This window comes from Oxyura jamaicensis, chromosome 4, assembly GCF_011077185.1.
Source record: "Oxyura jamaicensis isolate SHBP4307 breed ruddy duck chromosome 4, BPBGC_Ojam_1.0, whole genome shotgun sequence".
NCBI classification, from domain to species: Eukaryota; Metazoa; Chordata; class Aves; order Anseriformes; family Anatidae; genus Oxyura; species Oxyura jamaicensis.
Genome location: NC_048896.1, coordinates 17894178 through 17914994, shown reverse-complemented (window position 1 = coordinate 17914994; position 20817 = coordinate 17894178). Strand labels below are relative to the sequence as shown.

General features: G+C 42.1%; 1 protein-coding gene across 9 annotated transcripts in view; it reads right to left on the bottom strand.

Moving 5' to 3' along the window:
- Positions 1 to 20210, bottom strand: part of ACSL4 (acyl-CoA synthetase long chain family member 4) — a 38744-nt gene extending 18534 nt beyond the window's left edge. For 2 of the 9 annotated variants that reach the window (XM_035324624.1, XM_035324627.1), the window contains exons 1-3: positions 19433 to 19603; positions 8002 to 8061; positions 81 to 129 (exon numbers count right to left, since the gene is read on the bottom strand). The gene's annotated coding sequence lies outside the window, so the exon portion shown is untranslated. Of the gene's footprint in view, positions 1 to 80; positions 130 to 8001; positions 8062 to 19432; positions 19605 to 19949 lie in introns of those variants that run through there. The other 7 variants (XM_035324625.1, XM_035324628.1, XM_035324621.1 and 4 more) reach the window with 6 other exon arrangements.
- Positions 20211 to 20817: the final 607 nt, after the last annotated feature.

Here is a 20817-nt window from a genome sequence, read left to right as displayed (position 1 = left end):
AACACTTGACCTTTTCCTTTCCATACTCACAGAAAAAGACACATACACGCACATACATTTACACACAGACGTATACTTACAAGCTCTCTGACAGTGATGGCCGGGTTTTATTCAGCGTCAATTAGATCTCTATTAAAACAGAAAAAAAAGGTATTAGAGATTGGGTATTTTTTGCCCTGCAGAAAGGATGTTATGCAGGAAAACTTTATTTCCACTGCTGTTTGTAGAATCTCTCCCCTAATGCTCCTGAAGATGACTAGCCTATGACGTTACACTGTCCTACACTCGTGCCCAATAAATATTTATCACACTTGAAATATAATGCATAGCAGGCTGACATAATGAACTTGCAGATGTACCTAGACAACAATTCCATTTGGTTAGAAGCCAAACTTAGCTATTCAAATTATACTTTATGCCTTCACTGTCTTTAAGTTTAATTAGTCTTTGAGAGAAAGGGACAACGAGAGATGTAATGTTCATATCAGTGCACAATCAAGGACAGCTGCGAGGCAAGCCAAATGCATGCTGCCACCGAAGCAACAGTTCTCAGTAAACTTTGCTCCCAAATGAAAGCGTAGTCACATTAAAAAAATGTCACTGTACCCATACACAGCTATTATGTAATACGAGAATATTTAGAATGTGTAATATTCTATACTGACTTACAGAATTTATTATTTCCTTTAATTGTGCAATTTAAGTAGAATATTTGGAAGCTTATCTATCTATTTTGGAAACAGCAGAGCTTCCAGTTCCTGATGGAGGAGACGCATGTTCCCAGCAATAAGCGTGCGTCAGGCATGACTAAGAAAGCCTAAGATAACAAAACAAATCAAAACCAGACGTAGTTTCTCTTCTAGATAGCTGTGTTTTCAGCATTTCCAAAGAATTCTCCTCAAGTGAGTAGGCTTCTCCTATCAATTTTGAAATGGCAATTCTGCAGACCGACGTTCAGTTTTCATTTGCAGTGGTATGTTACAGCGCACATTTCAGCAACCTCATTCATGAGGTAATCTTGCCCCTATTAGTAGTACATGCTGGGGGGGCACAAAAATTCTGTAGTTCACGTTTGCTACAGAGGACAAGTAACCGATGTGAATGCTCATACAAGCACCAGTACTGTATTTCATGCCACAGACGGAAGAGATGTTCTTTGGGTGTAATGTGACTTCGACTTTTTCGATTAAAAGTTTCCGACAGATAAGATGCAACCCTTTACTCTTGTCCAGGAGTCATGGCCGTGGAACAAAGTTTGAAATCAGAGGACAGGTTCTTTTCATAACTTCTCATTAATTTAAATGAAAATAAAAGGAAAAGGAACAACTATGCTATTTCTATATATACACATACAAACAAAAAATAGCTTTTAAGTAGTCATACTAGCTTATAGGGCTAAGTAAGAGCACAGGTGTGTGTAAGGAACAAGGAGAGGGGTTTATACCCCTGGAGGTGACTATTCATAGAGGAAATGCCTTTCTCTTCTCTCCATTCAAGTATTCAGACAGCACAGAAGCAACATATCCAGCTTTGGCACAAACAACTACCATTTCTAAGTGTAACTCAAAGTCTAAAGTGTCTGTGGCTAGAAATCTTATCTTACGCAGTTTAATTTTAATAAGGCAGCAATTATTATCTTCACTAGGAAAGGCTTAATTAGCCAAACCTGAAACGCTGTAAAGGCTTAGTACTGAAAGTATATGAGCGACAGTGTTTACTGTTCTTCCTCTCGTGTTAAGAAGCTTGACAGGAATCCAAATTACTGTATCATCTCATCATCAGATGAAAACAAACTTCTGATCCATTTGAAACATTCATTGCAACTTCTTACATGTATTTTCATTATGTTAAGACAGTCTACTAGTAAGAGAGATAACATTAGATAGGAAAAGGAGAGTATTTTAGATTTTAAAAAATCTGCAAAGAAGCTTGTTTAATTTAAAAGCAACACTGGAGGAAATCCTGGTTCTCCTGTGACTGAGCTCTTTCCAACTTCAAATGGAGACACAATTCTGGCTTCAACATAATTAGTTAAGGTTGACTCCTTTCAGGAAGTACTGAAATCTTCCAAAACAATCCCGTGTGAATAAGTAACAACTGTTCACATTTCTCTAGCATTCAGGTAGATTGAAACGTTTTGGAAAGCACAATACACATTCATAATTTATAAGTGGAAAAATAAATACATTGGGTATTAATTACAGTCTGGCTTTGGAAGGGAATTTAATCAATATCTACTAGTCTTGAATTTGTTCCTGTACTGGAACTCAGCGCTTAGTATTTAAAAAGGGAAGTACAGAAAGCCTGAGAAATACTATGTTGTCAAAAAGAAGCAGCAAGCTTAAACACGATAAACAAAAAAGCGCATACTACCAGGCTCTTTACGAATTTTGATCTTCCAAATTTATACCTGTCACACAGAAGAATGAAAGAATATTTCTACATAAGAGTTAGAAGAATGTTGTGACTAATTACAACTCTTTTGGGGTTAGAAAGACGGAAAGAATAAAAACTAAGGGATATGACTGTTTAGATCATATCTTTTTCTTTATAAAAACAAACTCTGCCAATATCAATGCAAGTTACTCATGGTAGAAAAAAAAGTACACAAGGTTCAGTTTTTGTTCCTTTCTCACAAGCAGATTTCTAAACATTTTCCTCTTACACAATTTTGTACGTCAAGGGGCAATGAAAAGCTCCAGAGTAATGCCTGCAAGTTTCAGAAATACTTCTGTGCTCTGTAAATGCAGTAGTGGCTCCACATCTTAAAGAGTTTTCAAGAGTTCCTGTTGTGTCTATAGTGTAAATAGTAGTACCTATGTCCGAACAAAGAGGGGCAGGGGGAAGTCAGCTGTAGCAGATCTGACAGAAGTCTGGAGAACCTTCTTCAATATAGATTCTACATGAAATAGCAAAACCACAAGTAGTATTAGGAAGTCTTGCTTCTCTTACTGCTGAGAGATAAAATGTTAATGCAATGATTTTACCTAGTTGCTAAATGAAAATCACATTTTTGTTTTCAAGAAAAAAAGGAATCATTGGTGTTTTACTGCCTCAGAATATATATGCAGTTAATGTCAATTAGAAAAATGAAAATAAGTCAGTTTGTAAGCATCAAATGTCATAAATCTGTTGCTGCAACTTCCAGCACAAGTGTAACAGAAAGCAGACCAGCCACTCTTACCCTGTATTTCCTAATTATCTAGCAGGCTGGTGTGAAAATGTCTCTTCTAATGGTAGCATAAGGGCAAGCAAATATTTAGTGAAAAGATAAGGCCTGTTTGTGTGCCCCAAAGGCAAAAAACATAGAAGGCCAAGGCACGAATCCACAGGTGAGAACTGTCCACTGAGAACACACTGACCCAGTAAAGAATTTCCTCCAGGCCCCCCTCTTGTTACTTTTCCTCTTTAAACTCTGTGTAGAACGCGCAGCGTGAGTACCTCCGGCTCATTCATCCAACACTTCCTTAGCAGCCTGCACTCAGCCTGTGCGGATTGTGCTGTAACCTGATCACAAACCTTGGGCGGACAAGGTCACAAGCAGATCCAACTTACACTACAGTCTGTGTATGCTAGCAGTCAACGTAACAGCAAGCTCAGCTGCTGAAACGCTGTTTTTGTGGTAAAGCCCTATTTTCTGCATCTTCCATAAGTTTTCTTGCCTGAGTCTTAAGGCAAAAAATGCACCATCCTTGAGAAATTCTATACCACAGGTCTGCCAAGAATCTCCTAAAACAATTTATATTAAAACTAGAATTATGCATTACAAAAAAATGGGTCCATAGCACGGGCTGTTTGTGCAGTCTCTAGTAGAATATGTAACTACAAGGAAGTGGTTCAACCTAATTTTTATAACCAGTGTATGTTTAGAACCTTTTTAAGGGTGATTCTGACTTGAAAATGCGATTGAAGATACTGGCTGCAGGCCAAAGAGAGACACTTGAGCTAGAAAAGTGAGAAGTAAAACAATGCGAAAGCACAAGTGAGACTCCACACTGACCTCGCTGACATTCCCACTGTTTTTTTTCTGTATGGAACATGGGCATCTAAAGACTGGCAAGCTGTTCCGTGCTATTTCACATCAAGCTGGTTTACTTTGCATTGGAAGGGACTAGCAACACTCACGCAAGTTACTTCTTCCTGGTAACTTCTTAAATTCTGCCGTGAGTTCACCTCCCCCAGCAGTCAATGAATAGTTTAGATTTTGCTTTGCTTTCCTAATCAAAAAACTCCCAACAAAGTGAGGATTTAATCAAAGACATTTTTTTTAATATGGAAAAGTTAGGACCTCAGCTTTCCCTGCATTTTTAGGAAACATGAGAAGTAAATAAGTAACGTATGGTGCTGTACAATCTTCCAAGTCAGATGGAATCAATGTGTTGGGGGGTTGCTGCAGATACATAAGTTACATCTGTAATTTCTAACTACTATTTTGCTTCTAGTTGCCAGCTGCTTTCCTGGGTCTATTAAACATTCATTTTAACCCATTTTTCGATTTATCGTCAGTATTAGGAAGATATCCATGGACACAGGGTGCTCACGTCCCCTCAAGACGTTACCCTGTGCTTATGGTAATTATTTCAACAACATCCTGCCACAACATAACGCAATTAGGACAAGAGGTGCTTTGTGTTTTGGAAGTAAAAATGAAGGAATACAGCAAATAATCTTCCTGGATAAAAAAATGTTTTAATATTTATCCAGAGACGACGCATTCATGTTTATCCTTGTTGGGCACAGCTGTTTCACTGAATGCAGAAGTGTTTGTACTCAAGTTAAGACCGACCAAGTCATGGCATTAGGCCTGTGCAGCAAATGTTAATGACATTTTACTCAACATGCCAAAAAAATAATCATTGATACTGTCACAGCTACACAGGTTAAATACAAACACTTCATTGCTGACCTCATGTTTGGTATCTTACCAAACATCTGTACAGCATGACCTAGGAGAAACTGTCCATGCTTTTGTGATGATGCATTAGAAATACTTAAAAAATAAAACAGCATTTACCAACACAAAATACAGTAGTAGCGTGACTCCATTACTATGTAAGAACAAAAATTAAGAGAAAGCAAACACAAAATCATTCTTTTTTAAATGGGATTCAGCTAATACATCTGTTTGACCAACGCTTAGTAACATGAACAGAGGAGAGGCAGATGTTAAAAACTACTTCTATATTTGTAAGTTTCCTGAAATGTATCAGCACTGCTCTGTAATAACCTTTTTGTGAATGGAGCAACTCAAACATTAAAATGCTAAAGTGCACGAGCAGAAGCCCAGTCTGCCAGCCAAGCATGCAGCGTAATGGCAGATACCATCATAATCCCGTCTCCATTGAAGGATTCCAGTGAAATTAACTTCCTGCACTGCTCTCTAATCTGAGCACAGTAATGTGCTCCAACAGCTTCTCCCTTTTACTGTGCTTACCCTGACAGATTATATTCTTCTTCTTAAATATCTTACCAGGAGCGACTGTTGGGCAAATTAAGCCAGACTGGCTTAATGAAGTTCCACATGCTATTCTGTATTAGTTCAGGAAAACTGAGGATCTCTTCAGTTTTCATTTCAACAAAAAATACTGTCACCAACTTTGTATTTATCCTTCTTATCAAAGACTGCATTGTCTTTTATCTGCGGCATTAGCTTGCTTTCTTCCCTGACGTTGGTCATAATTTAGGTGGTAAAATGAATTACATACACAACCAAAAAAAAAAAAAGAAAAAAGGGGGATGAAAAAAAGAGAAGTAAACGTTTCTGCTCACATACTACATTAGCAGGCTTCTGCCTACAAAGAAGTGTGCTGCGGGTTGGGGAGGGAATTTTCTGAAGTCCGTATGGGGTTTTGAAAATTCTTTGGGGACTGTCAACAAGAGGAGCACCAGAGTTAGGCAATACGCTTTCACTTTTCTCTTTGGAGTTCACATTCCTCCCTTTGCTGTGACTAAGCAAAAAGAATCAGGCTTTTTTTAATTTGCAATTTTGAGTAAAGTTCTCCACGCAGATGTTCTGATATACAGATGACTGGGTGTGCACTTCAAAACACAAGTTGAAGAAAAGAGTCCCCACCCATGGGCATTTGAAATGGATGCCCCCGAGATTTCAAGCATGAGCCATCTCTGCGTTTTTATTTTCATTGTGTAACTAGTTAAGCTGCAGAGGAAAACTGTTTGAGAGTCAATGAAAGTTAAGAGCATTGGAAGCAAGCGTATTTTCATCTTCTGCATAATCACAGTAATTTCCAGGGAAACAGCGATGATGTGTTTTGTATGTTTAAGGAAGTGAATTTCCCTCTGGTCTTAATCTTAGCTAAATTGGAACATAATCCATTGCTTGGTACACAGTGAGCGTGTCCTACCACCTTCTAGTCAAACATACCTAGATCCTTATCTAGATATCTGTCAGCTCTAGGTACACAGCTGGAATTCACGGGGAAAGGTTCACCTAAGACAGGGCTTTAAACTGCAACTTCTTCTCGCTTTACTCTAAATGTTTTGTTAGTGAACTTGCTTTTTGCTGCTTTCATGTTGTACTTAGTGATACATGGAGATCTTTAGGGTACAGCTATTTTAATAACATTATTTGGCAATTCAGGCATTAATTTTTATTCGGACAATCTGGGGGTATAGTCCAAAGATGAGCTGTATCCAGATAATAAATGCAGCGTACTAATTCATGCAGCATGTACCAATTTAGTCAGGGAAGCTGGGGTTTTACCCAGCAGCAAGGGAAATACCATTGGTCATGGCATTTTCTACCAGACAAGACAGTCTTACTGACTTACTGTATTGTAACAGTTCTTTGAGTTTAGCTACATTTCAAAGCAGAAGAAAGACGAACAAACACATTTCAGGGCATTTTCTCTTACACCGTCATGTGGAGTTTTTAGATTTAACAGCTTTGAATATTATTTTGCTCAATCTTCTGAGCACTGTAATGCCACCATCATTGGGAAAAAAATGCAGAAGGACTCTGAACTGTTCACACCAAGAAAGGAGATTAATACAGAGACTAGCACAATTCTTAGAGAAAGAAAGGTTAAAAAAAGAAGAAAAAGAGAGGAAAAAAAAGACCTCTGAAACAACGTGGGTTTTGTTTGTTTTTGGTTAAAAAACACATGCTGGTCACATTTATAAAAGTGTGTTGGCACTTTTTATTCACAGACACCAACATGCTTGTATAACATGTACAATTTCAGAGGCAGGCAGCTTGTGATATTCTTAGTCCAAAATATTCAAGGAGCTCCTGCAGAACAGCAGAGGATGTGTTTACAGGATTGGGTCATTCTCATGTGCTCAAAGCAAGAGCTCAAAGCAGAGACAGCAGAGCAAGGCAGCACTGCCGGCATGGCGTGTAGCCCTGTTACCACCTGGTTCTGCCTCCGCTGACACCTGGGTGCACGGGGCGTCTACAGAGCTTCCTGAAAGGGCTTCTTGAAACCCTGCTAGCTCAGACAACAAAAAGCTGAGTGACTGCTTGCACAGACCACACAGCTAAATCTCTAAACTTGATGGCTTGACATTTAGGGAACTGGATCATTTTAATAAGAATAAAGCACAAGTCACAGTAGCATTTGCAAAAGCAATAAACTATTTGTACAGCACTAAATCAGTAAATCAGTCTTAGACTTGATTTTTGAAGGAAGGGAGAGGAATAAACTGACATTGTTGACCATTTCTTCAGCTTACTTTTAGGAAAGTTTTTGCTCTGAAAAAGGGACAGAATAATCACAATAGCAACTTATGGTTAGCAACAAAAAACAGAATTTTATTTGCTAACAAATGCAGTGATACTCAAAAAGCTCATTTTGTTAGAAAGCCTTTCCATCAACTTAGAAAGAGGCCTCACTCTAAGCCTATCACTACTTGGACTGATCATAGTAGTGATGCCAGGACAAAGTTCACTGTTCCAGGATTTTGGTAAGGATTTTTAAGTGCCCATTCCACAGTTATCAATCTGATTGCTCACTAGTACCCAAAAAACAAGTCAGTCTTTACCTTTAATGCAACTGCAATTCGAATGATTCTAGGTGAGAAGGCTGGTGAGTTCACAAAAATCTAAAAAAGAAAAATAGTAAATAGTGAAAATTCCAGGCATCTCTGAAGTTACAAACACACCATTTGATCCAACATTTTTCTGGATTGGTGATGCAAGCTTTGTCAGCTGTTGTTGGCGCTATCATTTACACAATTGCAAAATACTACTTGCTGTTAAAAACAGACTGATCCTGCACGTTGAATTAGGGGATCTCACCAGAAACTCCTTACATTAACAGTCTGGAGTGCTGTATCTTCACCTAAATTCTGAGTGCCTTCAGGTATTTCAAACATGCAACATGCTGCCAAAATCTCTACCTGACAAAAAAAGTTTCCAGTTTTACTCTTGGTTCCAACCAGCATTATGATGTTGCCCTGCTTTTAATAGCATCAACTTTAAAGCTTTGGTAGCCTGGTATTCAAAGTTTACTTTTCATGAACTTATTGAAGTTAAATCTACAGAATGCTATCCAAGATACAGAAATAGTTTTTATGTTCAGCTTTTTAGCTGGAAGGTAAACTTATAAATAGGCAATGTGCAATGAATGTATTAGACTGCTTTATCTGTCTGAGGAACAGTCCCACAGAAGAATTACCTTAGAGAAAGAGCTACCAGAAACACTCCCCCCCCTTTACATCTACATCCAATGTCTGCACAGAGACCCTAATCCAGAGAGGTAGGAAAGCAAGCATTAAAACCGTTGGGGTGGTCCTAAAATCTCACACTTTGGGTATAGAGTAGTACTAGCATACACACAAGCTGTATCAGTACCTTGTTATCATGCATATATTCCAGAAATTACGATCCACGTTCAATGAGGATTACTCTCCACACAACAGTAGTTTAAGTGGGTGTAGGTTATACCTGCAGAACTGCCACATTTTTACAGTGACACATGGGGGGAGAGATGGCGAGGCTCACCACCTGATCGTTTTTTATTGGGTAGTGTGACCTGAAAGGAACCTTGCACTTGTTTCCATGCATCACCTTCTGCGCATGTGACTATCGTTCATCAAACCATCTATGAGCAGTTAAACAACATGACCAGCCCACTGCTAGAACAAGTTTTTATCTTAATTTACATGAGAATTCCCAGACTGTCCAACATGCTTTTTCAGTCCAGTTTTACATGACTGTATTGTTCTTTAAAAGCTTGTAAAAAAAAAAACATACTCAACAGACCAAGCCTCAGTGAAAGACTGATATGCCTATGCGGCTTCTCTTACATGAACCAGAACAGCAAGGGGAACGTATAACCACAGTCAGACTGAGTCCTGAATCCCAGTGTCCAGAAGTAGTATGGCCATCCAAGCAGGATGCTCTTCATGGTTTTCTAAGGCATAACCTTGCTCCTATCCCAGTTTCACCAGTTTGACCCTGAGTTTTGTTATGAATAGCAAGCTTAGTTTCCCCTTCTTCCTTCCTCTCTTCTCCATAGAGATACCCTTCATAATGAAAATAGTTTTGACCACATTATTTAAACATGGTAAGCTCATAAAAATGCAAAACCATTTGCATGCTTATGAAATAAAGGGAGAATCTATTTTCATAACAAAAATTAAACACATATCAAGCTAACAAAGGCACAAAAACAAGCATCTTAAACTCAGTATTAAACTATATTGTGGAAATACACAGTATGAATCAGTTGTACGTGCAGCTGCCTTCATGTAAAGTAACGTGCAAAATGAGAAATTAATGGGCTACTGGGCCAGACAAACTACTGCATCCTCCCTTCCTACTGCTGCATCTGGTGCAGAGGACCACAGGCACCACAAACCAGGATCTCTTGCTTCTCCCCTTCCTCCCCCCACCCCGTTACATTGCTCTGCTGTTGATATTAGCAGTAGCAGCAGCTTTTTGTCTCAACTCTTCTTAACATAACATTCAAAACTATGGAAACTAACGTTGTAAAACTACGCTTAACCTATATAGCATTGATTCCTCTTCTTTGAAGATGTATGTTTTAACTGTGAAAAAAAGTGTCACATTAAGAATATAAAAGGGATTGAAGGTCTGAATGCCATTAACAGTACTTAAAACACATTTTGAGTTATACACAACTAGGGCAAATTATTTTCTTGGATTCACGAGAACATGACCTCAGCATAATGGAAACTCAAATGGAGAAGTGACAACAGTGCAAAAATCATGCTGGTTCCCTACCAGGGTCTTTAGGTTTGGGTTCACGGCAGCCAACTCAGTCCAACTCTGGACTGCTGTGATCACACAGACTGTTCCCTTGGGCTGCACATTCTGCAGCAAGGCACTTACATGAAGCTTTCAAGTCAAGCCAGGTACCCGAAGCAGCTCCCTATCCAGTCAGACAAGCGTGAGTGCAAGGGAGGAAGTGGCAATGTTGGTTTAGCTCAGCTGACACAGGATTACTTGCACCTTTACACCATAGCTTTATAAGTACCTTAAACAAGCATAAAATGGAGCTAAAGCAGCCTCTACCCACTTTTTGCTGTCCCATTCTGTCCCATCACCTTGCACCAGGATCCAGAGGGAGTGCTGGCTGCAGCTCTTGCAAGCTTACCATGCTCATGGTAGTACAGTGTTAGAGAAAAGCAACCAGATGCTGTAGGGTGATAACTAACCTACTTTAACTTATATTAAAAGCAACCCTCACCCTCCCCTGCAGAAAACACCCCCACAAAAAAAAAAAGAAAAAAGAGAACAAAACAAAACCACCAACAACCACTCGCAAGCATGGAAGTGTCTTACTACAAATTAATTACAGACTGATTTTGTATACTCCAGAATATGTGTAATTTGTTATTTATTGAAGGTTGGAAGTTAGTAATTTTCCTAATCCAAAGTGGTCATACGGTGCAGGAAACAGAGCAGCTGACTACTGAGTTGAGAGCTTAAGCTATGAAAAGAATGCCCTCATTCATAAATTTGGGGGGATTTGCTGTTAACCAACACTTGAACCAACTTTCAGTGTGCAGTGACTTGGACAGTTTCCAGCTCCTCAAACCTACCTATCATATTTGAAAGTAGTGACATTTCATGGGCTGCTCAGCTCCTCTCGCTTCCAAGAGGAAACATGTTGAAAATGACTCACTGTGTTCTACCTGCCAGGTACTTCAGGTGAGCATGATCTTTTCAACAAAATATTGTAAATAAATAAATAAATGTGGAACTACTGGAGAGGAGGCAACAAAGTGCCTGACATTGCTTGGGCGATGTGAAACGTTTCAGTAAATGCGTGCGCCCACATCAATTCACTGGTTTTTGCAGCAAGACACTTGTGTCCTCTTACCAGCAATTATCACAGCACCGCCTCCTTGTACCTTACCTCTGGCTTCGCTCAGCCCTACAAGCTCAGCAGCACGCTGATGGCAGCACTCAGCTACACTTGGAAAGACCCCTGCAGATTTCTGTACCACCTGCCATACACAGGTAGAACTGTTAACCACAGCCTCGTGCAAAGGTAGACAGTGTTTTGTAGTACCTGCTTAAGTGTTTCTGTGGCCGAACCAGACAGTGAGCCCTCTGTGTATTCACTGAGCATGAGAAACTGTCAGTGCAGGGCCTTAGCGGATGAGTGCTCCTTATCTGCAATCCAGAGCATCTCTGTACTCCTTTCTCTGGAGATTTCCTGGTTCTATTCGTACGGGCGGCTCCTAGTGTACAGAAATGCACATAATCTGATTTATAAAATAGTCACCTACTTAAAACATCAAATCAGACCTGTGGCCAGATAAGCAATCATTACAGAAACACAGAAATAAATCATCTTTTATTTTGGGAGATGCCATATTTTAGCGAATGCTGCTTTATAGGAGGCTTGCTATTGACCCAGGTGAGCTGGATGTAAAACGAGCAATGAGATGCTCGGTTGTCAGAAACCTGCACACCTTTAGCTTTCACTTCAGAAGACCAGTGAGACATTGGCTTTAGTTTCAAGCTCATCAGTACACGTTATGCTGAACCAAGCATGGTTCATATGCTCCAGCAGAGTAGCTGGTAGAAAAAAATATGGGGCAGAAATCAACAGGCGTGTCCCCTTGATGCTGTGGCCTGATAACGCTCTGACAGCAGGCACGCAATCCAATGAAGGGCTCCCTCCTGCAGGCTCAGCACCAGAGCCCAGCCATGCGGCCATCCACAGCCAGGAGGCCTCTGGGCTCCACAGCAAGAAGCTGGAGAAGCTGTTGGACAGATCTATGTGCCACTGTTTCTATCTGTAAAAACGTTTCTGCTAATGTGGGATGGTAAGAAAAACTTGCTTGCACTAGCAGACTCGTAAAGAAAGCCAAACACAGGTGTTAGTGCTGCTCTTACGTGATGCATAAAGATTTTCTGACTGCCACAGAAGTGCCTTGGGGCACACATGTTCTCTGCAGAAACCGTTTGTTTGTTTTCTGCAGTGCCTCCTACATTCTTTTCCAAGAGACTGAATTGGGAAATAGAAAAAAAATGCTTCTAACAACTACCAACACTGAACAGAAGTGTTCTTTGCAATATTACATACTTAATATTATTATTTATTCAGATCTTTGTGCTAATATTTGTCTACTTTCATGAGCTGAATCTGTGCAAACCTTGCTCTTAGGAAGGCTTAAGGGGCAGTTACCAAGCAGGACAGTTACTCGATTATTTTATGGGTGACTCTCTGACAATGTAGAAGGTATACAGGGGATACCACCCCACTGCAAAGGGTTTGATGGGCAGAGATATGGCTATGCATGTAACTATTTGGGAACAGGGGACAGTATATTAAGAGCTAAGCAGCAGCTCATGCATGCTTGGCATTTGTTTTGAGTTGCATTGTTTAAGCTTTGAAAAATTTCCATATGGAAACGAGGGTTTTTGGAGTGCTCAGCATCACCAAGCGTCTTACTTGAAGAGCTCCTGCAGGCAGCTGACATCTGACCTGGCAGACTGCAGCAGAGCTCCCAGAAGCAATCTCACAAATCAGGTTCAAACATTTTATCAGCCTGAATGCTTTTCGGCCCAGCTGGAAACTGTCCTTGCTTCATCATGGAGTTTTAGTCCAGTCTGAGACTAGGCAACTTCTGCATCCAGGTGACTGTCAGTTTGTCCTGCAAGAATCACACAGGAGACCCTAACCCAGCTCCCCAGACAGCTGTCTGCCTGCAGCTTGCTGACTGTCCTAGGAACGCAGAAGAGCTTAAGCTATCCCCATCAGTGGCAGTGCCCACGTGTCACCATGGGCTCACACAGACACCACTCTGACCACCCCAAACATTTGGTAAGGAGGTCTCCCTGAGTGCCAACAGAAAGTTGAGCAAGTTTTGTCAGGGTGTTAGTAAGGTTCATAGGGAAAGGTGATCAAGAAACATCTTGCAGAAATCTAGAAGACGTCCAGGCTCCCTCAGAAGTTGACTGTTAGCATCAATGTGAGAGGAAAAAGCCATACCTTGGGCCATCTATTTGAGAGAGCATCTGATAATACACCTTTCCTCCACTCCCCACTGCTCTACTAATAGCTTTCCATTTCAAAATAAAAAAGCCTCAAGGTTAATGGAGGAAGGCTTCAACAAGAAACCCTGAGTTTCTCCCTTCAGCCAGCTCTTGTTCGCAGTGTTCTCAACACAAGCCCAATTAAAGCCTGCAAATTAAGAAGTGCCACAGGGGACATCACTGAGAGACCACTCGTTCCCCAGAACATTCTATTCCTTCTGCTAAGAAAGTAAATCATTTGCTTGATAGAAAAACAGTGTTAGAGGAGTGATTAAAGGGATCTGTAGCTTCTCTGGCTCCTTGTCACACAGGCTGCTATGCCTAGATTATCTATCCCTGGCATTACAAGTAGTTCAGAAGAATCTTATTTTATTGAAGTGTCTTGTTTTAAGAACTCGAGTGCCTGTTTCAGATTCTGGCATGCCATTCATTCTGCACTAGGATCCTCAGGAACAGGGAGATATACCTAAAGCTATGCCAGACAGATCTGTACAGCCAGCACGGGGAATGGTGTAACCTGCCACGCATACCAAGCTCAGTATGGACAGCTTAACTCAGCTAGCAGAGATGAGAACTTCACTGGTGAAAATGTGTTCTCATGAAGCTGCCCACCCAAACAATGCTCACTGTCATTTTCTGATCAATCTTCTGAAAATGAATTCAAGAACTTCAGAGTCTCCTTGGAGAACTTCAGAGTCTCCAGCTTACCTAGGTAAAGTGGCCAACTTCCCACCAGCTTTCCACAGATGACTGTAAGGTCTTGAATTCTTCTTAAAAAGCAGAACTGCGTAAGGGTTAAACATCTATCACAATTACAATGCTCGTTATTATCAAGCATAAAGGTATACTGCAGCTGCTAATGGAGCTTTATTCTGTACCACAGGCTTCATGGAGGCGGTGGCAGCTGCAGACACACAGCCCCAGTAACCCCAGCTTGCAGCCCAGAGACACGACACTGCACACCGGGGTGCAACTGGGCAGCGCTGCTCACGAGGAGCCTTGCACACGTGGCACGCTTGTGGGCTGCTGTGGAAGAGCAGCATTCAGGTAAGAACCTTCGCTAAAGAGAACTGCTGCTACTCAAATTACTTTTCTAAAGTTGCACAGCAAATGCACGAACAAGTAATTCTATGAACTAGACATCTAACTGCAGTAAGTACAGTTGAAACTGAGTAATTACTCACACGGAGTACCACAGCTCTGGTGCACATCTTGCTCACTGCGAGCAGTGGTTCCAAAGAAACCATAACCATCACTTCCTGCAGAACAAAGCTACTGTTGTGCGTCTCCTACAATGAAAGTCACATTTATTAAGAAGTGTTACTTAAATTTAGAATGCTACACAGTTAGGTAAGGCACCAAGCTAAGTAGAACAAGGACAGAGTGCACTGTACTAATACCTTTTCACCTTAAAATGGGTTGCACGGTATCATAAAGTATCTTTAAAAATAAATAGATCTGCTGCACAGATCTAACAAGTCATTCTGCAAAACATCACCATTAGCTGGACATTAAGATTTTTTAGTTTTTAACATGTTCACCATGCTTATACTAGAAGCAAAGCACAATGAGGTACGCTAAGTGTGTCATTAGCAGCTATTTTAAAAATAATTTGTACATTTATCATAAATGTACATTTTTATAGAAATCTTCTGAGCACAAGCATCTCTGTGAAGCATCTTACTCACTTGCAGTCTTATTTTCTATAAGAAGTAGTACTAAGCCAGAACACCACTTCAGAGTTACTACAATAATATATGTCTTCAATTAGAAAAAAGTTTTAAGAGTGCAAGTGTTGGAATGTAGTGTGCTATTTTAAGCTTGTCCTTGTCGTGCCAACTTGTTTCTAATTTCAAGGGTTTTCAAGAAAAGTTAGCTTTTTTCCACTGGTATGTACATTAATATTTTAACTGCCATAATGCATCTATGCTATTAACATTCCTGATGATCAGTGCATGGAAATAAGAGCATTTTCCCCCCACACTAAAAAAAGTAACAAACAAAAATAATTAGACAAGGTACGGCATCATCACGCAGTAAAGGAATTGTACGTGCTCTGATTTTTAACACTTAACAGCTGTTTCTGACAGACCAGTGAATTTATAATAAGAATTAAAAAAAAAAAAAAAAAAAAAGAAAGATAAATCTGTTGCCTAACAGGCAAGTTACAAGTATGCTTTTAGAAAAAAAGATGCTCAGCTGGTACAACAGTAATGTACTCGAAGGAATCAAAAATCACATCAACATACACCAAAGGAAATCCTAGGTCCCTGGTTTCCTCCACACTGAACAACTGCCGGATTCAGGTATAATAGACTTAAGAGCCTTGGATTTAAAACGATCCAGCTTGGAGACTTGTACATCTGTGATAATTGGTGGCTCACTTTATGTCCACCTTGGAGATGAAGTTATTTCACCTGGAAGCCTACTGATCTCCCAGCTGCACAATATCCAACGATCTGACATCAGCTGTACTACAAAGCAAAAACATGCAAAATTTAAATTGTTTTATCAATATCTAGGATTCCTTACAAAACGCTTTACTGAGGTGAAAAGTACTTCTTGATTTCAATTGAAGGTCTGAGGCTTGGCTCTGTCTGGAGCAAAGAGGGAAGCAATTTCCCATGTCCACACTGCACAGCTATTAACCTAAGAGCAAACCAAATACAATGCATGCTAACTTTCTGATGCCATAGCAAGAGCTCCACCCTCACTTCCAATAAGCAACTCGCATACACAAACTTGAAAAATAATTCATTAAATAAATCAACATTCTGGCAACATGTTGGCTAGCAGAAAATATCTCCCCCCTTAACTCCATGCCCACCATCGCCTTTCTTCTGCTCCTCTGCTGAAGAATGCCTGTGTAATTTATTTCCGTAATGACGAATGGCTCCACAAGCCTTCTGAGCTGTCTGCCATCACTAGGGTCATCTGAAAAGGTAAAGTAACTCCCCGGCAAATTGCACCGACATGCCTGCCTCACACACTGCTCAAACCTAACCTTTGCAGAAGATCAAGTTCAAGCCGGCATCGAGATTAGTCTTGGCTCCAAAGCTACTAGGAGCGACGGCAGCATACGTCCGAAGCAGCCCAGGAGCCTGAAGAGTCCAAGGGCTTCCTATCTAGGCCAACAGCAGCGCAGGGAGCTGCCGCCCTCACCTCTCATTCCTAACCTCTGGATCATGCACTTGGTCAGGTAAATAATGTTATGTGCAGCTGGCACACGATGAAAGCCGTATCTCGATTACAAGTATACTTCATATGAAGTACGAGGTAGAAGCTGATAGCTCTAAGGAGCAGCAGGGTAGGGAAAGGAAACCTCCTGTAGTTTATTTAAGGTCTCTCCAATTATTTTTGTTGATCTCAGCTGAGTGGCTCGATGCAGATCACGCTAAGTATCTATTGTGAAGAAGAAAACTGAAACCGCACCTCCCAAGCAGTTCTGGCAACTAGTCAGTCTTCCTCTTTGCAAACGCGAGCCCTGCTCTGTATAGGGGCTTTTAGCTCACGTTCACATAAAACCTGTGAAAACTTCTCACAGTTCCAGCAGATCCAGGACTCTGACAAGTCTCTCCCAGCCAACCCCTCAGAACACAAACAGCAATCTGCGGGGAAGGGCCTTGGCGCTTTCAGGCTTCACGTGAACCATGCATCATTATAGAAGCAGAAGGAAGAAACCCGTCACACCACTTCAAGCGTATGTTTTACTTTCAGCATGACACAAGCTATTCCGTGAGCATGCGGCCACAGAAGTAATTAGTGCTGGGGTCAGCTTTCATTTTTATGTGTCTGCCTATAAAGTTCAAGATTTTGAGGAAGCATGCAGTCATTAGTGCCTGTGGATTATGGACAATCCTGATTTCTTTTTCCCCCTTCACTGAAAAACAAGGACAAACAGTAGCAAATTATTAATAATTCCTAGCCACCTATTCCACTTACCAAGGAGAAATACTCTCTCAAATTTCCCCTTCGGACCCGCTGTACAGTTCGCCTACTCCCCTGAGCACCTCCTGCATGGAAAGGTGTCAGAGCGATCCCTGTTACAGTGGGATGAGGAGGTACAGCAGCTTTGAAACAAAGCTGAGCACAAAGTAGTCACTCTCTAGCTGCTGTGGAATACAGGAAAATTAAGGTAGTGTGGCCAGCTTTTGAGATGTACCTTCCACAAAACAGGTGTTCTTTGGGAGAGACTGTACCAGCTAAATAACAATCCAACATACGAACAAATGGAACAAGACTGGAAGTTTTGTTTCTCAGAAAATTGCCTTCTTCCTTCTGTGAAGCTTCCCACTCTCCTGAAAATATAAATGTCCTGAAGCACAGTGACCACAGGCCTGTACAATGAAGACTTCCCTTAATAATTAACTCCAATTCTTTTTAGCATTAGAAATTTCTTACAAAAAACATTTTTCTTACAAACAGGCACTCAATCACTTGTCACGTTAACTACCTTTTTATTAATGATTAACTCTAATAGATTTATGCATGTTTATTTGGCTCTATTGTTTAAATATTTCACCTGGGAATTAATTTCATTTAAAACAATAGGGTGCATTTGTTTTACTAGATGGGTATCTTGCCATCTCTTGGAATACATCTGTATCTAACACCTTGCCTTAGCAACTTGTTCAAGAGTTGCTTCCTAGCTTTATAAAAGGGCTGGAGCATAAGTTCCTTGTTAGCAGGAGGTGTCATCCACAGAACACCGGTAGTTTACTGTGCTGAAAATTTATAGTTGCTGATAAACATGGGATTATTGAGCCAGCAGACAACAGGCGACACTGCCACTTGCTAGCACAGCGTATGTTACAGATAGCGTTAAAGATAAGGCGTAAGTAAAGTTTGCATGAGATGCAAATCCCTCAGTCATTAACATAAACCTTATCACAGGCTTTTCTTGGGCAGTGCAGGGGAAGGAAATTTGTCAGGCCTGTTTTAAGTTTTATATAATCGTATAGCTTAAGACAACAATGCAGGGGATTTTGCAAATACAAAGAAGTGGGAAGGAAATTAAAAACACATAAATATTTACTAAAATAACTTCTAGATGGAAATATTTAAGATTTCCATGGAACTGTGTTAAATGCAAATTTTGTATCCAAGCATGAAGAACAGAGGAAAAACATTTTTTCCTGGACCTGGGGAACACTGAATTACGTCTCTTATTTGGGAGAAGAGATTGGCTGGGGGATTTGCTTGTTTAAAATTTAAGATTTTCACATGGCAGGAAGAAACATCCATGGTTCCCATCATTGCAGTTAGTCAGAGATGACAAATCCTAATGACTCAAAATGTAGAACTCAAAAATAGAAAGACGGTATGTTTCTAATTGCTATTTGTAGCCTTATTTGCTATCTTTTTGCACTCAGAACAGGCAAAGCATGCAGATTTACCTTTAAAATTAAACGGCAAAGCATGTCATATCTGTATTTTTAAGCTGTAACAGTCCAAAAGGAAAAGAACAACGAAGTAACGACAGATACCATCTTCACCCTGACAGCCCTCTCTCACAACCTCTGGGGGAGCAGAGCGGTCGGTTTACTTTCTATGGAAAGAAGTCACAATTTACAAAACGCTTCTCGATGACCTCAGTCTCCATTTCCTGAGCATCCTCACCAAACAAAAACAACAAAAAACCGAACCCAACGCCCCCAGGGCACCCGGCTGCCGGGCAGGCTCCGCCAGGCCGCGCCAGGGCCAGGCACCGCCTCACACCGGCCGCGGGCCGCGTCCCCAGCCCGGCACCGGCCGGGGGGCTCCGGGGGACAGCGGGGGGCTCCGGGAGAAGCCTCGGCCCCGGCTGCCTCCGCCCAGGGCCGCGGTCCCACCCCCGTCGTGCAGGGCCAGCCCCGGAGCCGGCTCCCGGAGCCCCCCGGCGCTGCTCGCCTCAGCCCCGCGGGGCGAGGAGCGGCCCCGGGACCGCCGCCGTTGTGTTGCGCCGCGCACACCCACCTCGGCTCGCCTCGGCTCGGCTCCCCTTCGCCTCACGCCGCCCGCCTCGGCTCTGCCGCTGCTAAAATGGCTGAGAGCCGGCGAGGGGGTGGGGGGATGGAGGGGAAGGGACGGCGGGGGGGGAAGCGGGAGGAGGAGGAGCGAGCCCCCGCTCCGCCGCCAATGCTCCGCCGCCTCCGCTGACGCGACGCCGCCGAGGAAGGGGCGGCGCGGGGCCGGGGGGGGGGCGGCGGGGCCGGGGTCGTCTCAGCCCGTCCCCTCAGGCTTGAGGTGTCCCCCCCGCAGCCCGAGGCCGGGGGACGGTTGGGGACAGCGGACTGCCAACGCTATTCCAGCGCGGCCCTCGCTCAGCACGCCGCCGTCTCCCCGCTGTAGTCAACAGGCTCGGTCCCCCCAAATCCCCCTCCCCAGTCCAGCTGCCTCGGGCCGGGCCAGCACTGAGGGTCTGCCTCCTCTCCTGAGGGCCCTGAGGGTCCCCGGCCGCCTCGCAGAGCAGGGGGACGCCACGGGGACTTACTCGGTGCAAGAAGAGGGTTTCAGCCGCAGCGCTGAGGAGAGCAGCTCGGCTTGCTCACAGTGCGGTTCGCAAAGCCAGAGGCCACAAATATCCCTGTGATTCATGCAAAAGCTGGCCAGATGCTTGTACATGAGCTGCAGTCTGAGGCTTCTTCCAAGCAGGGCGAGCACAAAATAACTAGCTTTCGAGAAGATGCACAGCCACATCTCACAACATGTGAAAGAAGAGAAAGCGCGCCATGCTCCCATCGATCCCGAGCAGATGCCCAGCACAGTCCTCCCCCAGCCCATATGGACTGGGGCAGGACGTGAAAAAAGCGAAACTAAAAAGCAAGCAGTAACTATGTTTGGTATCAGCGATTTGTTCCTATTAAACACGGCACCTTGCAGGAGGCTAAAATTTTCTGGCAACAGCTGAATGTGCTATGTGGGCGTTACACGTAATAGTTCTTAGAAAAGCACAAAGTGCATCACTTCCTTGCATTGAGGCTGAACTGAAGTACCGTGTGGTTTTTGCTTTGCTTGGGCCATACGAATTTTAGGGCAGCCCCTTACTGCTCTCACTTCGCTGTAATTTGTTTCAAACCTCATTGTTTTCTTTATTGTCAGGTCATTGCTAATGAAAGAGCCTGGATTGTGCAAGATGCCCAAAGGCTTTATGCAGACTCGATATTTCTTGATCTAACCTCTCCCTATTAAGGAAGGGTTAGGCAAACAAACTTGGTAGAGATTTTTTTTCCCCAAGTAAAACACGGACACATTAGCCTGTTTTCCAAATCTTTCTCATAAAAGGTCAGTGGGTAGGAGAATATATTTGCAATTTGTTCCAAGTATTTTTTACTTCCTGTAGTCTTAAATTTTAAGTTAAT